Below are 26,142 nucleotides of genomic sequence, written 5' to 3'. Positions count from 1 at the left end.
TCAAAAAAAAATGAAAAAGCTGTTGCGCAGCAAATCATTGCCTTCCTGAAGACAAACAATGTATATGAAATGCTTCAGTCTGGTTTTAGACCCCATCATAGCCCTGAGACTGCACTTGTGAAGGGGGTAAATTACTTTTTAATTGTGTCAGACCAAGGCTCTACATCTGTTCTCGTGCTCCTAGACCTTAGTGCTGCTTTTGATACCATCGATCACCACATTCTTTTGGAGAGATTGGAAATCCAAATTGGTCTACACGGACAAGTTCTGGCCTGGTTTAGATCTTATCTGTCGGAAGGATATCAGTTGGTCTCTGTGAATGGTTTGTCCTCTGACAAATCAACTGTACATTTCGGTGTTCCTCAAGGTTCCGTTTTAGGACCACTATTGTTTTCACTATATATTTTACCTCTTGGTGATGTCATTCGGAAACACAATGTCAACATTAATTGCTATGCGGACAACACACAGCTGTACATTTCAATGAAACATGGTGAAGCCCCAAAATTGCCCTCCTGGAAGCCTGTGTTTCAGACATAAGGAAGTGGATGGCGGCAAATGTTCTACTTTTAAACTCGGACAAAACAGAGATGCTAGTTCTAGGTCCCAAGAAACAAAAAGATCTTCTGTTGAATCTGACAATTAATATTGATGGTTGTACAGTCGTATCAAATAAAACTGAAGGACCTCAGCGTTACTCTGGACCCTGAACTCTCTTTTGACGAACATATCAAGACTGTGTCAAGGACAGCTTTTTTCCATCTACGTAACATTGCAAAAATCAAGAACTTTCTGTCCAAAATTGCAGAAAGATTTATCCATGATTTTGTCACTTCTAGATTAGACGACTGCAATGCTCTACTTTCCGGCTACCTGGATAAAGCACTAAATAAACGTCAGTTAGTGCTAAATATGGCTGCTAGAATCTTGACTAGATCCAAATTTGATCACATTACTCCAGTGCTAGCCTCTCTACACTGGCTTCCTGTTAAAGCTAGGGCTGATTTCAAGGTTTAACTGCTAACCTACAAAGCAATACAAGGGCTTGCTCCTACCTATCTTTCCAATTTGGTCCTGCCGTACATACCTACACATACGCTACGGTCACAAGACGCAGGCCTCTTCACTGTCCCTAGAATTTCTAAGCAAACAGCTGGAGACAGGGCTTTCTCCTATAGACCTCCATTTTTATGTAATGGTCTGCCTATCCATGTGAGAGACGCAGACTCGGTCTCGATCTTTAAGTCTTTATTGAAGACTCATCTCTTCAGTAGGTCCTATGATTGAGTGTAGTCTGGCCCAGGGGTGTGAAGGTGAATGGAAAGGCACTGGAGCGACGAACCACCCTTGCTGTCTCTGCCTGGCCGGTTTCCCTCTCTCCACTGGGATTCTCTGCCTCAAACCCTATTACGGGGGCTGAGTCACTGGCTTACTGGTGCTCTTCCATGCCGTCCCTAGGAGGGGTGCGTCACTTGAGTGGGTTGAGTCACTGACGTGGTCTTCCTGTCCGGGTTGGTGCCCCCCCCTTAGGTTCGTGTCATGGGGGAGATCTTCGTGGGCTATACTCGGCCTTGTCTCTGGATAGTAATTTGGTGGTTGAAGATATCCCTTTAGTGGTGTGGGGCCTGTGCTTTGGCAAAGTGGGTGTGGTTATATCCTGCCTGTTTGGCCCTGTCCGGGGGTATCGTCGGATGGGTCCACAGTGTCTCCTCCTGTCTCAGCCTCCAGTATTTATGCTGCAATAGTTTGTGTCGGGGGGCTAGGGTCAGTCTGTTAAATCTGGATTATTTCTCCTGTTTTATCCGGTGTCCTGTGGGAATTTAAGTATGCTCTCTCTAATTCTCTCTCTTTCTCTTTCTCTCGGAGGACCTAAGCCCTAGGACCATGCCTCAGGACTACCTGGCCTGATGACTCCTTGCTGTCCCCAGTCCACCTGGTCGTGCTGCTGCTCTAGTTTCAACTGTTCTGCCCGCGGCTATGGAACCCTGACCTGTTCACCGGACGTGCTACCTTGTCCCAGACCTGCTGTTTTCAACTCTCTAGAGACAGCAGGTGCGGTAGAGATACTCTGAATGATCGGCTGTGAAAAGCCAACTGACAATAACTCCTGAGGTGCTGACCAGTTGCTCCCTTTACAACCACTGTGATTATTATTATCTGACCCTGCTGGTCATCTATGAACATTTGAACATCTTGGCCATGTTCTGTTATAATCTCCACCCGGCACAGCCAGAAGAGGACTGGCCACCCCTCATAGCCTGGTTCCTCTCTAGGTTTCTTCCTAGGTTTCTGCCTTTCTGGGGAGTTTTTCCTAGCTACCGTGCTTCTATATCTGCATTGCTTGCTGTTTGGGGTTTTAGGCTGGGTTTCTGTACAGCATTTTGTGACATCAGCTGATGTAAGAAGGGCTTTTTAAATAAATGTGATTGATTGAAGGAAATGGTTAGGTATGTGAAGGGTCATCAAGTTATAGCAGCAATCTACTTCACCAAGCAAAGTAAGAAGAATAAGAGCACCACATTGAAGCTGCCCAGCAACACCCGTTGGGGTGGTGTTGTCATCATGTTTGACAGTCTCCTGGAGGGGAAGAAGTCTCTCCAAGAAATGGCAAAATCACAGTCTGCCGATATGGACAGCCCCATCAAGAGGATCCTCCTGGATGATGTATTTTGGGAGAGAGTGGTAAGCAGCCTGAAACTCCTGAAACCTGTAACAGTAGCCGTTGCACAGATTGAGGGAGACAATGCCATCCTGTTCAGACTCTGCTTGCAGATGTAAGAGAAGAAATCTGTACTGCCCTGCCCACTTCACTGTTGCTCCAAGCAGAGGAAACTGCAGTTCTGAAATACATCAAAAAGCGGGAAGACTTCTGCCTGAAGCCCATACACGCCGTAGCGTACATGTTGGACCCCAAGTATGCTGGCAAGAGCATCCTGTCTGGTGCAGAGATCAACAAGGCCTATGGTGTCATCACTACCGTGTCTCGCCACCTTGGCCTGGATGAGGGCAAGGTTCTTGGCAGTCTGGCGAAGTACACTTCCAAGCAAGGGCTTTGGGATGGAGATGCAATATGGCAGTTGTGCCAACATATCTCATCAGCCACCTGGTGGAAGGGACTTTGTGGATCTGAGGCTATTTCCCTTGTTGCCTCCATCATCCTTCAAATCAAACCAACATCAGCTGCCTCAGAGCGCAACTGGTCCTTGTTTGGGAACACACACACCAAAGCACGCAACAGGCTGACCAATACAAGGGTTGAAAAATTGGTGGCCACCTGGGCAAATTTGAGGCATTTTGAGCCTGAAAACGAGCCATCCTCAACAAGGTTGGAAAGTGAGAGTGGAGATGAGCCCTCAGTCTGATGTTCAAGAGGTGGACATTGAGGAGGTTCAGGGAGAAGACATGGAAGCCTGAGAGGAAGACAACCAAAGCTTTAGTTTCTAGACTATCATTTTACAGATGTATTCTTGAAAAAGTTTTTGGGAGATGCGAGGGATCATTGGGGATCATTCAGTATTCCCTTTATTTTGTTGTTCAGTGAAATCATTCCATGTGAAGAGTCAACTCATTTAATTAAAGTTCAATTTGTAACTAAATAGAAATAGTTTTATTTCTATTGGAAGGATTTAATCATTTGCAATTATGTCTACTTAATTATTATTAATTATTAAGTCTACTTTTTTTGATATACTCAAAGGACCATTATTAGCTTGTTTTAACCACTCCCATATAAATGGTAGATTATCAGACACGCAACAAGAAGTTCTGATATCATTATTACTGAAACAGGACCCAAGTGGTATATATAAAGATCCAGTCCATTTAAAAAATTGGAGACCTATTACACTTCAGTGTTGTGATGTAAAAATCCTAGCAAAATGCTTGGCGCATAGAATTAAAAAAGTATTGTCAGATATTATTCATCCTAATCAGACAGGTTTTTTACATGGACGATACGTTGGAGATAATATAAGACAAGTACTGGAAACAATAGAATACTATGAAATATCGGGGACACCAGGCCTGGTTTTCATAGCTGATTTTGAAAAGGCTTTTGATAAAGTATGACTGGAGTTTATATATAAATGCCTAGAATATTTCAATTTTGGGGAATCTCTTATAAAATGGGTTAAAGTTATGTATAGTAACCCTATGTGTAAAATAGTAAATAATGGCTACATCTCAGAAAGTTTTAAACTATCTAGAAGAGTAAAACAAGGTTGTCCACTATCGGCATATCTATTTATTATTGCCATCGAAATGTTAGCTGTTAAGATTAGATCAAACAATAATATTAAGGGATTAGAAATCCGTGGCTTAAAAACGAAGGTGTCATTGTACGCTGATGATTCATGTTTTCTTATAAAACCACAATTAGAGTCTCCACGGCCTCATAGAGGATCTAGATACTTTTGCTATCCTCTCTGGATTAAAACCAAATTATGATAAATGTACCATATTACGTATTGGATCACTAAAAAATGCACATTTTACATTACCATGTAGTCTATCAATTAAATGGTCTGACGGAGATGTGGACATACTCGGTATACAAATCCCAAAAGAAAGAAATGATCTCACTCCAATCAATTTTTATAGAAAGTTAGCAAAAATAGATAAGATCTTGCTACCATGGAAAGGAAAATACCTGTCTATTTGTGGAAAAATCACCCTGATTAACACTCTAGTCATATCACAGTTTACCTATTTGCCTCTGGTTTTGCCTACACCTAGTGACCTGCTTTTTAAATTATATGAACAAAAAATATTCCATTTTATTTGGAACGGCAAGCCAGATAAAATTAAAAGGGCCTATTTATATAACGAATCGGAGGGCAGAAATTATTAAATATTAAAGCATTAGACCTCTCACTAAAGGCATCAGTCATACAAAAGTTATACTTAAATCCAAACTGGTTCTCTAGTAAATTGGTACGAATGTCTCATCCTATGTTCAAGAAGGGCCTTTTTCCCTTTATTCAGATTACACCTGCTCACTTTCGGTTGTTTGAAAAGGAAATAATCTCCAAAATATCTTTATTTTTTAAACAAGCCTTAGAAAGTTGGTTGCAATTTCAGTTTAATCCACCTGAAAGGACGGAACAAATAGTACAACAAATATTGTGGTTAAATTCAAATGTATTAATTGATTAAAAAAACTGTATTTATCGAAGATTTTTTTTTAAAATGTATAATTTTTGTGAATGATATCATAAATAGGACTGATGGAGTTATGTCACACATGCAGCTAACACAGACATATGGAAATGTCTGCTCTACCCAAAATTACAACCAATTAATTGCAGCATTACCACAAAAATGGAAGAGGCAAGTAGAAGGGGAAAAAAGTAAGGAACTTGTATGTCGGCCCTGTATTAAAGAACATAAATGGTTAAAGAAAAGTGTGATAAATAAAAACATATACCAATTTAATTTAAGGACCAAAAAACTGACAGCTGTGCCATATAAATTGCAAAGTAGTTGGGAAGAGATTTTCGATGTACCCATTCCATGGCACATGGTTTATGAATTGATACGCAAAACAACGCCGGATTCAAAACGTCTAATTTTTCAATTTAAATTACTATACAAAATTCTTGCAACTAATAGAATGTTATATATATGTTATATATATGGGGGATACAATCTTCCCAGCTCTGCAGATTCTGCTGTGAGGAGGCAGAGTCATTAGATCATATATTTTGGTATTGTCCATATGTAGCTCGTTTTTGGTCACAGGTCCAGGAATGGCTGAAGAATTGCAATATTTGCCTAGAACTAACGCTACAGATAGTAATACTGGGTGATTTGAAAAGCCATAGTCAATCAATCAATAATATAATAATTATTTTAGCAAAAACATTTAAATTAAATTAAATTTACAATCTGTAGAATCTATGAGAATAGGAAGGTTCAATTATTTTGTGAAGCATCACAGCACAGTTGAAAAATATATGGCAAATATAAATCCGAAATGGGTGATGTTGAGAGATAGATGGGAGGGGTTGAATGGAGCTGAAGGGTGGGACTAATAACAAGATAAACAACGTAAAACATATGGGATCTGTAAAATGTATATAGGTTCGGAACTTTTGTGTAATAGCACAGTTACAAATAGAAATCAAACTGGATGGACATCAGAAATAGAGGAAGGACTAAGAACAAACAAGAGATAACTATTGTAAAGTAGACTGTGTCTGTAAAATGTGTATAAGATGTATAAATTGAAGGTAAAAGCAGAAGTGTTTATTAGTTTACTCCAATTGGGGGATCGGTGGTAGGGTTTGCGGGGAATAATAATAATAAAGGTATATTCTTTAAAAAAGTATGTATGTCTATATAGGTATGTGTATGTATATATGTGTATATGTATGCATGCGTGTATGGATATATATATTTACCCCAAAAATATGGGGGATTGGAAATGATGCAGACAATTACATTGATGGAAGCAACATTCTTTCCTTAATATTAAGCTGTTCCACCCCTTAAAAAATATGTCTACTTATGATAAGGTAAAACGTTTGTTTCTGTCTCTATATCCAATGCAAAAAAACATCTACATTTAAATGGTGTTAATATTAATTTGCATATATTTCCATTAATTCCCATATATTCCCGTTAATTCCCACAGAAAGTTTCCACCTCTGAATATTCCCCAAAATGTGCAACCCTATGCCTACTTTCCTGAAACTAGTCACATTTATAAAAATATATATAAAAAAACAGTTTCCATCATCATTTGTCGCAATAAATAAAGTTAGACAAAAGGAAATTCCACCCGTCGAACGGATAAAAATGTTGTCGATCTTTAGAAAGTTTCACCTATTTCACCTAGTTTCACCTGCCATTTCCATTACACATGTCGTAATGATTTTTTTTGCAACATTTCTTTTGTCGAATAAACCTGGGTCAATGCAAACATGCCTGGTGTAGCCTACCGAATCGGTGAAAGAGCCATTCATTTGGCTCTCTAATTTGCGTAGGCTATTGGTAGGCCTAGGTTTTTTGGCGATTATCTGCAGATAAATTATGAAAAATCAATGAAGATGGTGAATCATCACTGCTGGAAAATAGGTAGTGGAGAACCTCATTCTGGTTAAAATATGATAATTAGGGCCCTCCCGGATTCCAGGCATGAAATCAAATACATTTTTATTGGTCACATACACATAGTTAGCAGATGTTAATGCCAGTGTAGCGAAATGCTTGTGCTTCTAGCTCCGAGAGTGCAGTAATATTTAACAAGTAATCTAGCAATTTCACAACAACTACCTAATACGCACAAATGTAAAGGGATCGAATAAGAATATGTACATACAAATATATGGATGAGCGATGGCCGAGCAAGATGCAATAGATGGTATAAAATACAGTATATACATATTAGATGAGATATGTAAACATTATTAAAGTGGCATTTTTTAAGTGACTAGTGAAAATGGAATTCAACAATGTAAAAAAACGTATTAACCTTAGTAGGTAATGAACTAAATGTATTGAAAATGTATTCATTTGCACAAGTTTATCATAAGCATGCATCAGTGATTCATATTTTTTGCAACTTTCTGAAGAGGCAACGATAATGCCCCTGTCTGTGTGTCTACCACTTTGTGTAGCTGTTAGCGATGATGCTAATGAAAACAGTCTTCTGGTAGATGGAAAGGCTTTCCCAGAAACCTTCTCAATTAAATATTAACTACAAAGTAGCCTATGCTTACCTGGTAGAATGATTTCATGATGGGTATTTGTATATTTGACACCAGTGGGTATTTGTTTTGCAAACTCTACCTCCACATGTGCACTACAAATATTCTGCTAAATATCAGCCTCTTGTTAGGCGCACACTTGAATTAAAGGGTAATGACACCCAAAAATAAAAAAAATTGCAGATTTTCCCCAGACCTCAAAAGTGGTCTCCTGATTTGGTTGAAGCATTGTTGTGGACTTAGAACATTAAATTGTGTTGTTTTTCTCTTTAAAAAGTGTGATTTTGATAATGAAAACCTGAAAAAAACTGAGAAACTCAAACCTTGGAGAAACAAAATCTTTCAATTATTTTTCAAGATAATGTGGGCTATTTACTTCATTTTTCTGTTTTAATAAAAAACAGAATTTGAAGAACAAACATTGTGGCAATTCATAACTTGCAGTAAAACTCTAAATAAGACTTTAATCTCAAGACCGGTTAAATGGTTTAATGTTATCTTACTTAGAAAATATCCCTGATCATATAGGCCTAGACCTAGACAATATCCAAAACAACTAACAATACACTGAATTCATACATTTTCAGTTATTTAAATTGTTAAGTCATGTCTTTCAACACAATTTCACAACCAATTTTTCCAATCCGGGAGGTAAACTCTATAAAGTATTCAATCATTTCACTGTGTATTTCAGATAGAAAAAAAGGCATTATAATGTACCAGAGGCCACCAAAATAGAGCGCCTTCGACAAAACATTTCCAACCCAAGGGGGGAAACCCCCCGGCCCAGCTGGCTATTTTTTCTATTTTGCTGGCTACTCTGTATACTTGTGGAAAACACTGAACATTATCTACACTGATCCAAAGTAACACTAAGTGATCCAGTATGCCAGGTACTGTAGAGACAATTGATATTACTCTGAGGCAGACATGGGCTGGCCCAGCTGGCCTGAGCCCCAGGTAGGGGGAGATGCTCATGATCATGTTATTTCAAGTCTGTTCAGGATTAAAATGAGAGCGCGAGAACATTGCCCCTTCCTGTACCCAAGGGCACTCCAGGGAGCCTGCTGCATGGCCACAGCAGAATGTGGCATAAATAATTCGGCCTGGCAAGGCTTTCACTGGTATAGGCCAGACCCACCAGGGTCTCTCAAACACGTATTTACCGTCGCGCCCAAGTATTGTTCAATGTTCATTTCACTTTCCTTTAGGAATAGATTGAGGTTGAAATTACTTATTTGAAAATTAGAAGACTATACATACCTAACAAAATAATTTAGTTTCTTTCAATGTTCCTGTATTCAGAACTTGAGCCATATCATTGCATCAGCAGTGATGGGAACCTCTGCACCATCACTGTGTCTCAAGTTACTAATTGTGAAATACAATGTTAATGAAATGTCAGTTTTGCTGTGTGTGTGTTTGTGTCTGTGTGTCTCTGTGGGAGTGGGTGTGTGTACTTAGTGCCCCTCTCCTTCTGTGTTGTGGACTGTTGACTCCCACCATGTTGCAGGCTCTCTGAGCCAGACCCACCAGGCCTTTGCCCACCATGCTGCTGTCACTGGCACAGCAAAGCTGAAAATTATTATTTACCTCACTGCTCTTACTAGCAAGCTGACGGGGTGGGCAACATGTCTGGCTAATTTGCTCACTGAAGAGAAAAAAGTTGTGGGGACATCCCTGTATACCTCCAGATGATGCAGAGAAACAGCAGAATAAGAGTCAAGTTTAACATTAAAATAGAAACTGACGCTTTTTTGATTTGTATTTTTAAAAACTAAAAGAATATTCTTCAAAATCAAAACTGTATCATCAGCCCTGTCAGAGATGTGGATCAAACGAGTCAACAATAACATTTCCAATCAGTAGATCTCCAGAGCAGAGAAATTATGACTAAGCTCCCAGTTTGGGGCAAGCTCGTCACCAACAGTGTCCCTGACTCCTCCCATGATCATGATGTGGTCTCCTCATATACATGTAACGCCATCCTAAACACTGACTGTTATTCACCCACTGGCATCGTCACTAGCAGGCTGGCTGCACCATTCCTTCGTGACTCATCTCAGACTGATGTTGTGGATAGGGGGTGCCTGTAAATGGCTTCTGAAAGCAACAAGATGCAGATAATGAGAGCTGTAACACAGATGGTGCTGTTAAGTTAACCTCTTGGGGTTGTTTTTCTCCCTTAACCATGAGTTTCCCTCAACAACTCAATCAGCTGTTGGTCTCTGCTCTTGACTGCTGCTGTACAACAGAACCAAAATAGCTTGTACTGTACTCAAATAACACTAGTTGTACCCAAACATCTAAAACCGGCCTAATGTTCTTTGAAAGACCTGACAATAAGTCTAGTTAACAGTTTCTTTCTCTGGTGAGAACTGAGTGGCTCTGTCTTGACCTCCATTAATTTCAGTCCGATAACTCATAGGAGGATGTACAAAGTGACAACATCCCACACAGACAAAGGTCAGGCCAGCCGACACAGACCAATGGAACCAAGACAAGACCTGTTCAGGGGCCATCCATCCACAGCAAGAGAGCATTCTGGGTGAGGACAGAGGGACGTGCATTGGGGGCAATGGAGAGAAAGTGCTGGGGAAGAGAGGAGCAGCTGGAGAATTGTAGAGGGACTCCCAGTACACAGCGTAGGATAGGGAGTCAACAACAGACCATTCAATCTCTATCCAAAAATAATGCTGCCATTTTGACATGGTGCACAGTTAGGTCAGGTCTAAGCTGGGAAAACTCTGGAAGGACTTCTGTCTCGATGGTGTCATGGAACACATTCCAGTGAGTAGTATCCATTGATCCAACAAACAACCCTTAGGGATGGACCAATGTAGCCCACTGCCCAAGGTTTGCCAATGCAATGGAATGGTCAATAAAAAAATGCCCTCAATACATAAAGGGGCCAAAGGATTTGATAACCCATGTAATCTCCAGTAAGAATCTCTTAGTTTAGACATCAAAGCATTCAAAGTCCCACTTGACTCGGCTTGGACCAAATCCTAGAACTTTTCAATGTCAACAAGACAGGCTGCTCATTGAAACAAACTCTTTCCCCTTCATGGCTCAAATCTCATGTTCACACAATAACCAATACATGTGTAGCAAAACAGTGGTCAGCAATTAGGATCAGACCCATGAATGAGAATCATTCATGAATTATCAAAGGGGTTCCATGATGCAAAACATCCAAATGAAATAACTCAAGTTCAATACTGAAATATTTGGGAGTATTTCTCTTTTCCATTTATGCCCTTCTGAACTTAAATCACATTGTTAATAAGAGAAACAACAAGAGAAGCAATTCAGAACATCTGATGATACGAAAAGCATCTTCTTCGTAAAAAACTAAAGCCTGTAGATGAGTTGGAGGGGTTAATGGTGGGTTGTAACAGAGGTCTCCTGCTGTGGGGTGTTGGTCAGTACACAGGCCGTTCTCCCCTGACTCACCCCTCTGTGGACATGGGGTGCAGCGGCACCAGCCATGGATTAGACCTGTAGGGCACCTCAGTCCCACTGACCATTTCTAATCCCATCCCATAGCCAGAGCACTGGAGGCTATCTGCTTGGGAGCTATAGAATATTAAAACAAGCCCTCTTCCTCTCGGCAGTGGCAGCGCTCTCAGCTGTTGTCCCGACAACCCTCAACCACTGCTAGCTACATCCCCTCAGTGGCAGCGCTGTCAGCTGTTGTCCCGGCAACCCTCAAACACTACTAGCTACATCCCCTCAGGTGTCAACGTTGTCAGCTGTTGTCCCGACAACCCTCAACCACTGCTAGCTACATCCCCTCAGGTGTCAACGTTGTCAGCTGTTGTCCCGACAACCCTCAACCACTGCTAGCTACATCCCCTCAGGTGGCAACGTTGTCAGCTGTTGTCCCGACAACCCTCAACCACTGCTAGCTACATCCCCTCAGTGGCAGCGCTGTCAGCTGTTGTCCCGGCAACCCTCAAACACTACTAGCTACATCCCCTCAGGTGTCAACGTTGTCAGCTGTTGTCCCGACAACCCTCAACCACTGCTAGCTACATCCCCTCAGGTGGCAAAGCAGAGTAATCCTATTTACTCTCTCTCTCTCTCTATCCTTATCACTTTCTCTATCGCTCTCTTTCTATTGATCTTCCTCTTTCTATTGCTCTTTCTCTCTCTCTTTCAATCGTTCATTCCATCTTTCTATCGCTCTACATATTTTTATTGCCCTTTCTCTCTTTCCTGTGCTCTTTCTCTCTTTCCATCGCTCTTTCTCTCTATCACTCCCTCTCACTCTCTCTGTCCTTGGCCCACAACACCATCTTGAATGGGTGTCATGACGATTTGGTCACATGACAAGGCTGGATTGTCTTTGATAAAGTAGAAGTACAAGGGAACAAGGAGAGGAAGAAGAAAGGATTAGGGATTAATGCAGTATTTCGCAGTAAGGTGTCAGGTTGGGGGCGGACACAACACAAATATGTCACCATATTTGTACAGGTCCCAAATTCCCAAACTGACCTAAACTGAGAACAATTGGGAAATGATGGCATTTGTAATTCAAAAGGGGGCTGAAACAGGACATATGTTGTCTGAATCAGGCTAAAAGCATCCTCCTAAATAGATAAGCCAACCTGTAAGTTTTACATCACAAAATTGTGTGATTTGCATAAAAGAAGGGCATTTTAAATCTGTCTTCACTTTGCAAATGGATGATCTTTCTGTTTTGACACTCTTTAGAGCACATTTTTCCTTGCAGTTAAAACGATGGTGGGAAAGGACGTACATTAATATGATTTAGTGTCTGTCTCCTCTCCATGGATTCCTTCTTAAACAGTTAAAATGCAAGGCAAGCGTATTCCAAGCCCAGTTAATAAGAGTGTTCTAAATCATCAACAGCGTTAGTTCATTTGTCAGGGAGCTGCATTGTTTTCTATAATCACATAATGAGGGAACCCAGTATGAAATTTGGGGATAATTTTCCTTTGTTTATATATTTATTTTTCTGCTCATATTATTTTGGCTCGTTCTACACATGCTGCCCCACTGCATCACACATGAAACACAGAAAAATAGGAAACAGTGACTTCTTTATTTGATAGTCCCCCTTCGACTTCTCCAACTTTCCTACAAGCACTGGAGAAAAAGCCTAGTGCATAAGCCAGAGCCATTAACTATTTGCTTGTATGCACAGGACCAGATGTCCAGGTCTAAATGTGAGCCGTTTTACAGTGGTTTGCGAAAGTATTCACCCCCTTGGCATTTTTCCTATTTTGTTTCCTTACAACCTGGAATTAAAATAGATTTGGGGGGGGTTCTATCATTTCATTTACACAACATGCCTACCACCTTGAAGATGCAAAATATTTTTTATTGTGAAACAAACAAGAAATAAGACAAAAAAACTGAAAACTTGAGCGTGCATAACTATTCACCCCCCCCAAAGTCAATACTTTGTAGAGCCACCTTTTGCAGCAATGACAGCTGCAAGTCTCTTGGGGTATTTCTCTATAAGCTTGGCACATCTAGCTACTGGGATTTTTGCCCATTCTTCAAGGCAAAACTGCTCCAGCTCCTTCAAGTTGGATGGGTTCCACTGGTGTACATCAATCTTTAAGTCATACCACCGATTCTCAATTGATTGAGGTCTGGTCTTTGACTAGGCCATTCCAAGACATTTAAATGTTTCCCCTTAAACCCCTCGAGTGTTGCTTTAGCAGTATGCTTACGGTCATTGTCCTGCTGGAAGGTGAACCTCTGTCCCAGTCTCAAATCTCTGGAAGATTGAAACAGGTTTCCCTCAAAAATTTCCTCGTATTTAGCGCCATCCATCATTCCTTCAATTCTGATCAGTTTCCCAGTCCCTGCCGATGAAAAACATACTCACAGCATGATGCTGCCACCATCATGCTTCCCTGTGGGGATTGTGTTCTCGGGGCAATGAGAGGTGTTGGGTTTGCGCAAGACATAGCGTTTTCCTTGATGGCCAAAAAGCTCAATTTTAGTCTCATCTGACTAGAGTACCTTCTTCCATATGTTTGGGGAGTCTCCGACATGCCTTTTGGCGAACACCAAACACCAAACATATTTGCTTATTTTTTTCTTTAAGCAATGGCTTTTTTTCTGGCCACTCTTCTGTAAAGCCCAGCTCTGTGGAGTGTAAAAGTAGTCCTATGGACAGATACTCCAATCTCCGCTGTGGAGCTTTGCAGCTCCTTCAGGGTTATCTTTGGTCTCTTTGTTGCCTCTCTGATTAATGCCCTCCTTGCCTGGTCCGTAAGTTTTGGTGGGCGGCCCTCTCTTGGCAGGTTTGTTGTGGTGCCATATTCTTTCCATTTTTTAATAATAGATTTAATGGTGCTCCGTGGGATGTTCAAAGTTTCAGATGTTTATTTATAACCCAACCCTGATCTGTACTTCTCCACAACTTTGTCCCTGACCTGTTTCAAAGAGCACCTTGGTCGTTATGATGCCACTTGCTTGGTGTTGCAGACTCTGGGGCCTTTCAGAACAGGTGTATATATACTGAGATCATGTGACAGATCATGTGACACTTAGATTGCACACAGGTGGATTTATTTAACTAATTATGTGACTTCCGAAGGTAATTGGTTGCACCATATCTTATTTAGGGGCTTCATCGCAAAGGGGGTGAATACATATGTACGCACCACTTCTCTGTTTTAAAAGTCATTTTTTTCATTTCACTTCACCAATTTGGACTATTTTGTGTATGTCCATTATATGAAATCCAAATATAAATCTATTTAAATTACAGGTTGTAATCCAACAAAATAGGAAAAACCCCAAGAGGGATGAATACTTCTGCAAGGCACTGTACCTCCCGATAACATGTTTACATGATGCAAAGCTCTCTTAATCAATATGCCCAGACTTAACCTCATCATTGCCATACTCTGTCCTCAGCCACACTAGGGGCATATGAGAGAGAGGGGAGAGATTTGTGCATTTATGTAAGGCCTTGACATTGAAGACTATATAACGGGTAGGCAACTAGATTCAGCCGTGGGCTGATTTTTGTCGGAGTGGATGGTCGGGGGTCCAGAACATAATTAGTACACTGCAAAATGACTACAACTAAGCCCAAAGAAAGATTGTATTTGAAAATAACAATCATGTCATGCCTTGATTACACTGAGAGACGTTCACATCTCTTTTTATTTGTGGGAATACTTTGAAATAGATTTCCGAAATATATATATATTTTTGCTGAATTCCTGGTGATTTTACAGACTTTTATTTATTTTTTTTACTTTGGAGGGCCCAAAGAAAATCACTTGCCGGCCCGGTTTTGGCCCGCGGGCCGGCTGTTGTCGAGCCCTGCTATATAAGGACGTTGTGTACAGACACGCTGGCCAAAATGAGAAACATTATTGAATTTGTCAGGTCTAATCGGTAGGTACCTGTAACTGACGAGGGTCAAATTGCAAGTGCACAAGCTAACCTAAGCACATCAGTACTAGGTTTGATAGAATTTAACATAGCTTCTATATCGGTGTGTTGCAGTGAGCAGCTGCTTGTCAAAGTTTGCCAACAGAAATGCATCACGCATCCACTGTCTCCAGAGCGGTCCGTGAGCTTAGCTAACTCTAGGCAAAGTGTCTACATCACGTCTAAGCTGACAGGCCCGGTCCCTGTCCCCACAGTCCAGACACTGAGGCCTGCAGGGTTGGCATTGCAGGCTTTGTTCTCCCTGTTACCCCCAGAGCAGCAACTCATCTGGCCCTGCTGTCAGGGAAGAGAAGAAACCCCTGGTCACAGACAAAGACCTCCACCTACACTCTGCTGCTGTCTCAGCTCGCAGCCCCTGCATCTGCTCTGCCCCACACACAGGAGTCTGTGTGAAACGGTAGTCCACTCAGCTCACAAAGAACAGAGATGGATGAAACTTGTTCTACAATCTGCACCAAATCTGCCCGGTCAGCTTTTTCTGTCTTTTGTTATCAGCGTTGGGACTGGTGAATGACGAGGGGTCACAAGGGTAAGACTTATTTTCCTGCATCTCTTCAAAGGTGGTTGAGAGCATGGTGAAGAGTATTATTTTTATATATTCTTTACTTTTCCACTTTCACTTACCTCTAAAACCCAAATAAAGTATGTGATGGATGAGCGAGCAGATGCAACACCTCCCCCATCAATCCCTCTTGTCGGAGGGAGGCCAAACCTCTTCACAGACCTCCAGAGTACCCTGTAGTCTCAGCAACACATGCACACAACTCCCCTATAGTCACGCCAACCTCTGCCCCCTAGCCCACAGAGAGCTGATTTCAAACAAAACCATGTAAAATTGCCATAACCCAGACAGGAAGGAGAGTGAATAAAAATTGTGAAAGCAGGGAAAGGATAGAGAGTAAAGAAGGAGCATGCAGAAACTAGACACCAAATGGTCCTGGTTAGCTGTGGCAGAACAGAGTGATCTACAAAGTCCCCGACTGTGGTAGGTTCTCTTTCTCCTTTGTATTTGTGCGCACCAGTACCAGCAAGAGGATGCCGTTATCAGAAGCAACGAAAAGACACGGAAGTAGATTAGTAACAACACATTTTTTAATAGGGCCAAGAAACGCACGTGCACGCACGTAAGCACACGCACACACACACACACATAAGGAACAGAAAGGGAGCAATCCTGCAGGATACCACAGTGGGAAGGGGTTTCTCAACTGGTTCAGACTTGAGTAATGAACAGTTTATTCAGCCCTTGCATTGTTCTATTGCATAAGTGACCATGACTAGACAAACAATGAAGAGCACATGTAAGAACCAAAGAGCATTGGGTCGTCCCTTCATGATCACCATCAAAAACAGCAAGACAAACAACAACAGATAACCACAATAAAACAGCTGTGAAATGAGACAGTTCTACAGTATGAGCATGATACAAAAGTATAACAATTATAACAAACAACAATTTACCATATGTTTTGGAGGGAAAGGCACAGAATGATCAAGACCACAGTAAAGGGCTATCTATTTTGGTCTGTTTAGGCAGCTAAGTGAATTTCTCAGAGCTCTGACTACAACCTGGTGATGCTGCCGTTCTATGAGAAATCCTCAGCCAGCCCAAGACTGGAGAGATAGATGTGGGCTTGGAAAACATGCACAGTTGGACCCACCCATTAATTGGGAGTGCCAAATGGAGCCATATCTCAGGCTGATCAGAGGCCCAGAGGGAAACCTGCCACTTGCACTGGGTGACTGGGTGTGTGATCTGCATATGGCTGAGGTTTTGATGCATCTGGAAACGGACGTAGAGTCACTAGAATGGGGCTCTCTCAGTGATTCAGAACCCTTCCAACCCACAGGCTCATTAGAGTGTGCTCATTTGCAACCTCTGTAGACAAATGCTCTGGAAGTTCATTTGAACTCTGGCCAAACCAGGGCAATCAGACATCAGACGAGATGGGTGGATGGTCTGAAGGTCTGGAGTTATGGGGATTGTTGATGTTGGGATGTTGTTGTTGTTCTTGTGGGGCAGACAGAAGCTTCCTGTATGACTCTACGCATTATCTACATTGGTGTAGGGCAGTCTGCTCTGGGCTGACGAAAGCCCCAATCAGAAGCAGGACATGGGGGATTCATCCACAGGGTATCAGCCAAATGTAGACCCAATGAAAGAGAATCACTTGGGCACAGAAACAAATTAGAGAAATAAGCAAACTGAAAGCGGCTAATAGCTGCGAACATTTTCCATTTGAAGTTCAACATTCCAGCGCGCGGCCCTCTCCACTCTAGCGGGCTTCCTCTCGTTTCCATGTGGTATTTGTCCCAAGCTGAAATCCAGATACTGAGAGCCGAGCTGCAAACTTCCCCAAGGATACCATCCAACCACACGCGTCCGCTCTCCCCCTTATACCATCCAACCACACGCCACCGCTCTCCCCCTTGGCTGGCGGCTCTGCCCAGTCCCGCACCTTCTGAGCTGGAACCCTCCCTCACCGACAACACTCTGCATTTGTCTCTGAAATGTCAGACGACTGTTTGCGTTTCCCTCAAGAACACTTAGCCATTTGTGGTCCTTGTCCTTATCCAAACGTATAAACAAGTCACTTCTGCCCTGTGTCACCTCCATCTCTTTCAGTAAGATCACTGCATTGTTTCTATTGTATGTTGGTCTATTTCCAGTCATTACATGTTATTGAGCGGCTGCATCATGTGTTTATATATATATTATATATATATATATATATAGTACCTGTCAAAAGTTTGGACACACCTACTCATTACATGGTTTTTCTTTATTTTTACTATTTTCTACAGTGTAGAATAATAGCGAAGACATCTAAACTATTAAATAACACATATGGAATCATGTAGTAACCAAAAAAGTGCTAAACAAATCAAAATATATTTTATATTTGAGATTCTTCAAAGTAGCCACCTTGATGAAAGCTTTGCACACTCCTGGCATTCTCTCAACCAGCTTCACCTGGAATGCTTTTTCAACAGTCTTCCACATATGCGGAGCACTTGTTGGACACTTTTCCTTCACTCTGCGGTCTAACTCACCCCAAACCATCTCAATTGAGTTGAGGTCGGTTGATTGTGGAGGCCAGGTCATCTGATGCATCACTTTCCTTCTTGGTTGAATAGTCCTTACACAGCCTGGAGGTGAGTTGGGTCATTGTCCTGTTGAAAAACAAATGAGAGTCCAACTAAGCGCAAACCAGATGGGATGGCGTTTCGCTGCAGAATGCAGCGCTTGATGGTTTTTGCGTCTGCACTTATAGAAAGAACTTTCAAAGTTCTTGACATTTTCCACATTGACTGACCTTCACGTCTTAAAGTAACGATGAACTGTCGTTTCTCTCTGCTGTTTTTGTCATAATATGGACTTGGTCTTTTACCAAATAGGGCTATCTTCGGTGTACCACTCCTACCTTGTCACAAGACAACTGATTGGCACAAAGACATTAAGAACGAAAGAAATTCCACAAATTCACTTTTAACAAGGCACACAGTTAATTTAAATGCATTCCATGACACTGGTTGAGAGAATGTCAAAAGTGTGCAAAGCTGTCATCAAGGCAAAGGGTGGCTACTTTGAAGAATCGTCAAATATATTATAACGTGTACGCTAATAAATCGGGAAGCAAGTACAGGGAGTGAATTAATAAATAAACGAACATGGAACAAAACAAGAAACAAGAGTAGCGTACAGAAATGAAACAGAAACAATAACGCCTGAGGAAAGAACCAAGGGGAGTTACAGATATAGGCTCCCACGGCTGAGGCACGGGTGCCTGACGAGCCGGCCGAGGCATGGACCTGACAAGCCAACCGAGGCGTGGAAACCTGTCGAGCCAGCTGAAGCTTGGGAGCCTGAAGAGCCAGCTGAAGCATCCCCGGTTGTGTCGGCAGCGGGAAGTACAGGGAGTGAATTTAATAAATAAACGAACATGGAACAAAACAAGAAACACGAGTAGCGTACAGAAATGAAACAGAAGCAGAAACAATATCGCCTGAGTAAAGAACCAAAGGGAGTGACAGATATAGGGGTGGTAATCAGGAAGGTGGTGGAGTCCAGGTGAATCTCATAAGGCGCAGGTGCGCGTAACGATGGTGGCAGGTGTGCGTAATAATCTGGAGATGTCGAGCGCCGGAGAGGGGGAGCGGGGGAACACCTGACATATTTTGAATTGTTTAACACTTTTTGGGTTACAACATGATTCCATATGTGTTATTTCATAGTTGTGATGTCTTAACTATTATTCTGCATTGTAGAAAATAGTAAAAATAAAGAAAAACCCTGGAATGAGTAGGTGTGTCCAAACGTTTGACTGGTACTGTGTGTGTATATATATATATATATAAACTCAGCAAAAAAAGAAATGTCCTCTTACTGTGTTTATTGAAACTGAGTTTATTTTCAGCAAACTTAACATGTGTAAATATTTGTATGAACATAACAAGATTTAACAACTTTATGTCTCATAAACTGAACAAGTACCACAGACATGTGACTAACAGAAAGGGAATAAGGTGTCCCTGAACAAAGAGGTCAAAATCAAAAGTAACAGTCAGTATCTGGTGTGACCACCAGCTGCATTAAGTACTGCAGTGCATCTCCTCCTCATGAACTGCACCAGATTTGCCAGTTCTTGCTGTGAGATGTTACCCCACTCTTCCACCAAGGCACCTTCAAGTTCTCTGACATTTCTGGGGGAATGCACTGCAGTACTTATTCCAAAAGGTCCCAGACGTGCTCAATGGGATTGAGATCCGGGCTCTTCGCTGGCCATGGCAGAACACTGACATTCCTGTCTTGCAGGAAATCATGCACAGAACGAGCAGTATGGCTGGTGGCATTGTCATGCTGGAGTGTCATGTCAGGATGAGCCTACAGGAAGGGTACCACATGAGGGAGGAGGACGTCTTCCCTGTAATGCACAGCGTTGAGATTGCCTGCAATGACAACAAGCTCAGTCATATGATGCTGTGACACACCGCCCTAGACCATGACGGACCCTCCACCTCCAAATCGATCCCGCTCCAGAGTGCAGGCCTCGGTGTAACGCTCATTCCTTTGACGATAAGCACGAATCCGAGCATCACCCCTGGTGAGACAAAACCGCGACTCGTCAGTGAAGAGCAGTTTTTGCCAGTCCTGTCTGGTCCAGCAACGGTGGGTTTGTGCCCATAGGCGACGTTGTTGCCGGTGATGTCTGGTGAAGATCTGCCTTACAACAGGCCTACAAGCCCTCAGTCCAGCCTCTCTCAGCCTATTGCGGACAGTCTGAGCACTGATGGAGGGATTGTGCGTTCCTGGTATAACTCAGGCAGTTGTTGTTGCCATCCTGTACCTGTTCCGCAGGTGTGATGTTCGGATGTACCGATCCTGTGCAGGTGTTGTTACACGTGGTCTGCCACTGCGAGGACGAGCAGCTGTCCGTCCTGTCTCCCTGTAGCTCTGTCTTAGGCATCTCACAGTACGGACATTGCAATTTATTGCCCTGGCCACATCGGCAGTCCTCATGCCTCCTTGCAGAATGCCTAAGGCACGTTCACGCAGATGAGCAGGGATCCTGGGCATCTTTCTTTTGGTGTTTTTCAGAGTCAGTAGAAAGGCCTCTTTAGTGTCCTAAATTTTCATAACTGTGACCTTAATTGCCTACCGTCTGTAAGCTCTTAGTGTGTTAACGACCGTTCCACAGGTGCATGTTCATTAATTGTTTATGGTTCATTGAACAAGCATGGGAAACAGTGTTTAAACACTTTACAATGAAGATCTGTGAAGTTATTTGGATTTTTATGAATTATCTTTGAAAGACAGGGTCCTGAAAAAGGGACGTTTCTTTTTTTGCTGAGTTTATATATATATATATATAGTTGAAGTCGGAAGTTTACATACACTTAGGTTGGAGTCATTAAAACTCGTTTTTCAACCACTCCACAAATTTATTGTTAACAAACTATAGTTTTGGCAAGTCGGGTAGGACATCTACTTTGTGCATGTAATCTACTTTGTGCAAGTAATTTTTCCAACAATTGTTTACAGACAGATTATTTAACTTATAATTCACTGTATCACAATTCCAGTGGGTCAGAAGATTACATTCACTAAGTTGACTGTGCCTTTAAACAGCTTGGAAAATTCCAGAAAATTATGTCATGGCTTTAGAAGCTTCTGATAGGCTAATTGCCATCCGTTAAGTCAATTGGAGGTGTACCTGTTGATGTATTTCAAGGCCTATCTTCAAACTCAGTGCCTCTTTGCTTGACATCATGGAAAAATCAAAAGATCAGACCTCAGAACAAAAATTGTAGACCTCCACAAGTCTGGTTCATCATTTTAGCAATTTCCAAATGCCTGAAGGTACCACGTACATCTGTACAAACAATAGTACGCAAGTATAAACACCATGGGACCAAGCAGCCATCATACCGCTCAAGAAGGAGACACGTTCTGTCTCCTAGAGATGAACGTACTTTGTTGTGAAAAGTGCAAATCAATCCCAGAACAACAGCAAAGGACCTTGTGAAGATGCTGGAGGAAACAGGTACAAAAGTATCTATATCCACAGTATGATGATCGTAGACTTCAGGAAACAGCAGAGGGAGCACCCCCCTATCCACATCGACGGGACAGTAGTGGAGAGGGTAGTAAGCTTTAAGTTCCTCGGCGTACACATCACGGACAAACTGAATTGGTCCACCCCCACAGACAGCGTGGTGAAGAAGGCGCAGCAGCGCCTCTTCAACCTCAGGAGGCTGAAGAAATTTGGCTTGTCACCAAAAGCACTCACAAACTTTTACAGATGCACAATCGAGAGCATCCTGTCGGGCTGCATCACCGCCTGGTACGGCAACTGCTCCGCCCACAACCGTAAGGCTCTCCAGAGGGTAGTGAGGTCTGCACAACGCATCACCGGGGGCAAACTACCTGCCCTCCAGGACACCTACACCCCCCGATGTCACAGGAAGGCCATAAGGATCATCAAGGACAACAACCACCCGAGCCACTGCCTGTTCACCCCGCTATCATCCAGAAGGCAAGGTCACTATAGGTGCATCAAAGCAGGGACCAAGAGACTGAAAAACAGCTTCTATCTGAAGGCCATCAGACTGTTAACTTCTCTAGGGTAGGGGGCTGCATTCGGAATTTTGGATGAAAAGCATGCCCAAATTAAACTGCCTGCTTCTCGGGCCCAGAAGATATGATATGCATATAACTGGTAGATTTGGATAGAAAACCCTCTACAGTTTCCCAAACTGTTAAAATAGTGTCTGTGAATATAACAGAACTGATTTGGCAGGCAAAAACCTGAGAAAAATCCATTTGGGAAGTAGTTTCTTTTTTGGTTTTGTAGTTTTCTATTCAATGCCATTACAGTATCCATTGACTTAAGACTCAAATTGCAGTTCCTCTGCCTTCCACTAGATGTCAACAGTCTTTAGAAATTGTTTCAGGCTTGTATTCTGAAAAATGAGCTAGTAAGAGCAGTCTGAATGAGTGGACCCTAAAGTGTCACAGAGCTTTTCATGCGTGCGACCGAGAGTGCCTTTCTTATTTACCTTTTATATTGACGACGTTTTGAAATATTATCGATTATTTAGGCTAAAAACAACCTGAGGATTGAATATAAACATCGTTTGACATGTTTCTATGAACTTTACGGATACAATTTGGATTTTTTGTCTGCCTGTTTTGACTGCGTTTGCGCGTTTTCTTCAGTAATCCACAGGCTCAAACAAAACTGAGGTTTTTGGATATAAAGAGACTTTATCGAACAAAAGGAACATTTATTGAGTAAATTAATGTCTGCTGAGTGCAACCATATGAAGATCATCAAAGGTAAGGGATTCATTTTATCTCTATTTCTGACTTGTGTAACTCTTCTACTTGGCTGGTTACTGTTTGTAATGATTTGTCTGCTGGGCTATGTTCTCAAATAATCGTAAGGTATGCTTTCGCCGTAAAGTATTTTTTATATCTGACACCGTGGTTGGATTCACAAGAACTTAATCTTTAAACCTATGTAAAATATGTTTTGTTTTCTGAATTTTTATAATGAGTATTTCTGTATTTGAATTTGGCGCCCAGCAGTTTCACTGGCTGTTGAAGAGGTGGGACGCTAACGTCTCACGTACCCAAGAGAGGTTAAACAGCCACCACTAACATTGAGTGACTGCTGCCAACATACTGACTCAACTACAGCCACTTTAATAATGGAAAAATGTATGTAAAAAATGTATGACTAGCCACTTTAAACAATGCCACTTAATATAATGTTTACATACCCTACATTACTCATCTCATATGTATATACTGTACTCTATACCATCTACTGCATCTTGCCATCTTTATGTAATACATGTATCACTAGCCACTTTAAACAATGCCACTTTTATATGTTTACATACCCTACATTACTCATTTCATATGTATATACTGTACTCGATACCATCTACTGCATCTTGCCTAGACTGTTCTGTACCATCACTCATTCATATATCTTTATGTACATATTCTTCATCCCTTTACACTTGTGTGTATAAGGTAGTTGTTGTGAAATTGATAGATTACTCATTTGTTAGATTACTCACATGCACATTTGTGGCCTGCTGGAGGTCATTTTGCAGGGCTCTGGCAGTGCTCCTCCTTGCACAAAGGCGGAGGTAGCGGTCCTGCTGCTGGGTTGTTGCCCTCCTACGGCCTCCTCCACGTCTCCTGATGTACTGGCCTGTCTCCTGGTAGCGCCTCCATGCTCTGGACACTACGCTGACAGACACAGCAAACCTTCTTGCCACAGCTCGCATTGATGTGCCATCCTGGATGAGCTGCACTACCTGAGCCACTTGTGTGGGTTGTAGACTCCGTCTCATGCTACCACTAGAGTGAAAGCACCGCCAGCATTCAAAAGTGACCAAAACATCAGCCAGGAAGCATAGGAACTGAGAAGTGGTCTGTGGTCACCACCTGCAGAACCACTCCTTTATTGGGGGTGTCTTGCTAATTGCCTATAATTTCCACCTTTTGTCTATTCCATTTGCACAACAGCATGTGAAATGTATTGTCAATCAGTGTTGCTTCCTACGTGGACAGATTGATTTCACAGAAGTGTGATTGACTTGGAGTTACATTGTGTTGTTTAAGTGTTCCCTTTATTTTTTTGAGCAGTGTATATACTGTATATAAAACAGATAAAAAATTCAGCAACAATTGATTACATTTCAGTGATACAAGTAACTCTGCCTCTGATACCCTCTACAAACAAAGTACAGGTAACTTCCAAAATAAAGGAAACACCAACATAAAGTGTCTTAATAGGGCGTTGGGCCACGAGCCAGAATAGCTTCAATGCACCTTGGCGGCATAGATTCAACAAGTGTCTGGAACTCTATTGGAGGGATGCTACACGATACTTACAGAAATTCCATAATTTGGTGTTTTGTTGATGGAAAACGCTGTTTCAGACGCCGCTCCAGAATCTCCCAGAAGTGTTCAATTGGGTTGAGATCTGGTGACTGAGACCACCATGGCATAAGGTTTACATCGTTTTAATGCTCATCAAACCATTCAGTGACCACTCGTGTACTGTGGATGGGAGCATTGTCATCCTACAGAGGCATAGCCATGAAGAACCTGCTTTCACCCACTATCCCTCATTTACCCAAGTGATTCCATTATTTTGGCAGTTACCTGTATGTTTTTAGCTGGATATCAAATCAAATCAAATGTTATTTGTCACATGCACCGTATACACCAGGTGTAGACCTTACTGTGAAATGCTTACTTACAAACCCTTAACCAACAATGTAGTTTTAAGAAAATAGAGTTAAGAAAATATTTACTAAATAAACACAATAATAACACAATAAAATAACAATAATGAGGCTATATACAGGGGATTGGCTCTCCATTGTGAGTGTAATGTAATGCCTTTGCCTCAGCCAGTTGCTACACATTGAACAGCACAATCGCTGACACAAAATGGGAGAGTAGGAAGTGCTTGTGTCACCAGCTGGCTCTATGGCTGGGCTAGAGCGATCGGTGAGACAGGAACCCGTGGGTGCACATGTGAGCTGGGGTGGCTGTACTGCGCTCTGTGCTGCGGCTGAGGCCCATGGAGTGTGAGGCCTGTTATACTCCCAGACAGCACATGAACTACCTCCACTGTTAGGCATTTATGACCTACAGCTTGTTTGTTTGTTTGCTTTGCCTTCCGGGCGGACTCCGCCACCAGAGGACAGTTCTACACTTGTTGTTGTGTTGTCTTTGGTCTGATATGTCTCCTGTGCCAATGTTACACCCATTGGAGAACCATCAGCCGTGTGAAGAAGTAAATACTTTGCCGCGTCTCAAAACGACCTCCGCTTATTTTTCTAGTCGTCTCTAGAGGATTTAGAAAACCTAGGAGTGGGGGGCCTTTTCAGTTGAGGATACGACCATGAGAGTTGCAGACCCAGTAATACTAAACTGAAAACACACAATTCCCGTAACGTACATGAATTCCCCTCACAGTTGTTGTGTGAGGCCTTGTGGTGTTAGTGAGGTCACAACTCACACGTTTGACTGCGGGATCTCTAAACTGTTACATATAAACATTGAAAGAGAAAGTAGAATATTACAAAACCTTGAAAATGTTTACGGTTAGCACTTCTAAGAACTGCATGAATAACCTTTTACTGCAGTGGGATCAATCAGGCTCACACAGAGTGTTTGTTGGTTGTCTTAAACACCTCACACACATGGTTATGGGCTTACAAAAACAAGACCCATGTACCATGTCAGACATAAGAGTTGAAATGTATTTCATTTTGAGTTTGCACCCCAATATTACACTTTATACACATCACAGGACACTGAAATATAACAAAACTGTAGGACAGATTTTCAGCATAAAATAAATAAATAATATTTATTAATTATGAAATTATCTAAAATTTTAATAGCATTCCACCCATGATGCCACTAGGTCCTTTGAGTGCAGGA

General features: G+C 41.9%; 1 protein-coding gene across 1 annotated transcript in view; it reads right to left on the bottom strand.

Moving 5' to 3' along the window:
* LOC139584458 (G1/S-specific cyclin-D2-like) overlaps positions 1 to 26,142 on the bottom strand; it is a 351,941-nt gene that overhangs the window by 224,785 nt on the left and 101,014 nt on the right. The gene's annotated exons all lie outside the window — the stretch shown is intronic.

Source organism: Salvelinus alpinus, chromosome 9 (assembly GCF_045679555.1).
Source record: "Salvelinus alpinus chromosome 9, SLU_Salpinus.1, whole genome shotgun sequence".
NCBI classification, from domain to species: Eukaryota; Metazoa; Chordata; class Actinopteri; order Salmoniformes; family Salmonidae; genus Salvelinus; species Salvelinus alpinus.
The sequence above is the reverse complement of the archived record's forward strand: the minus strand, read 5'-3'. Positions and strand labels throughout refer to the sequence as shown.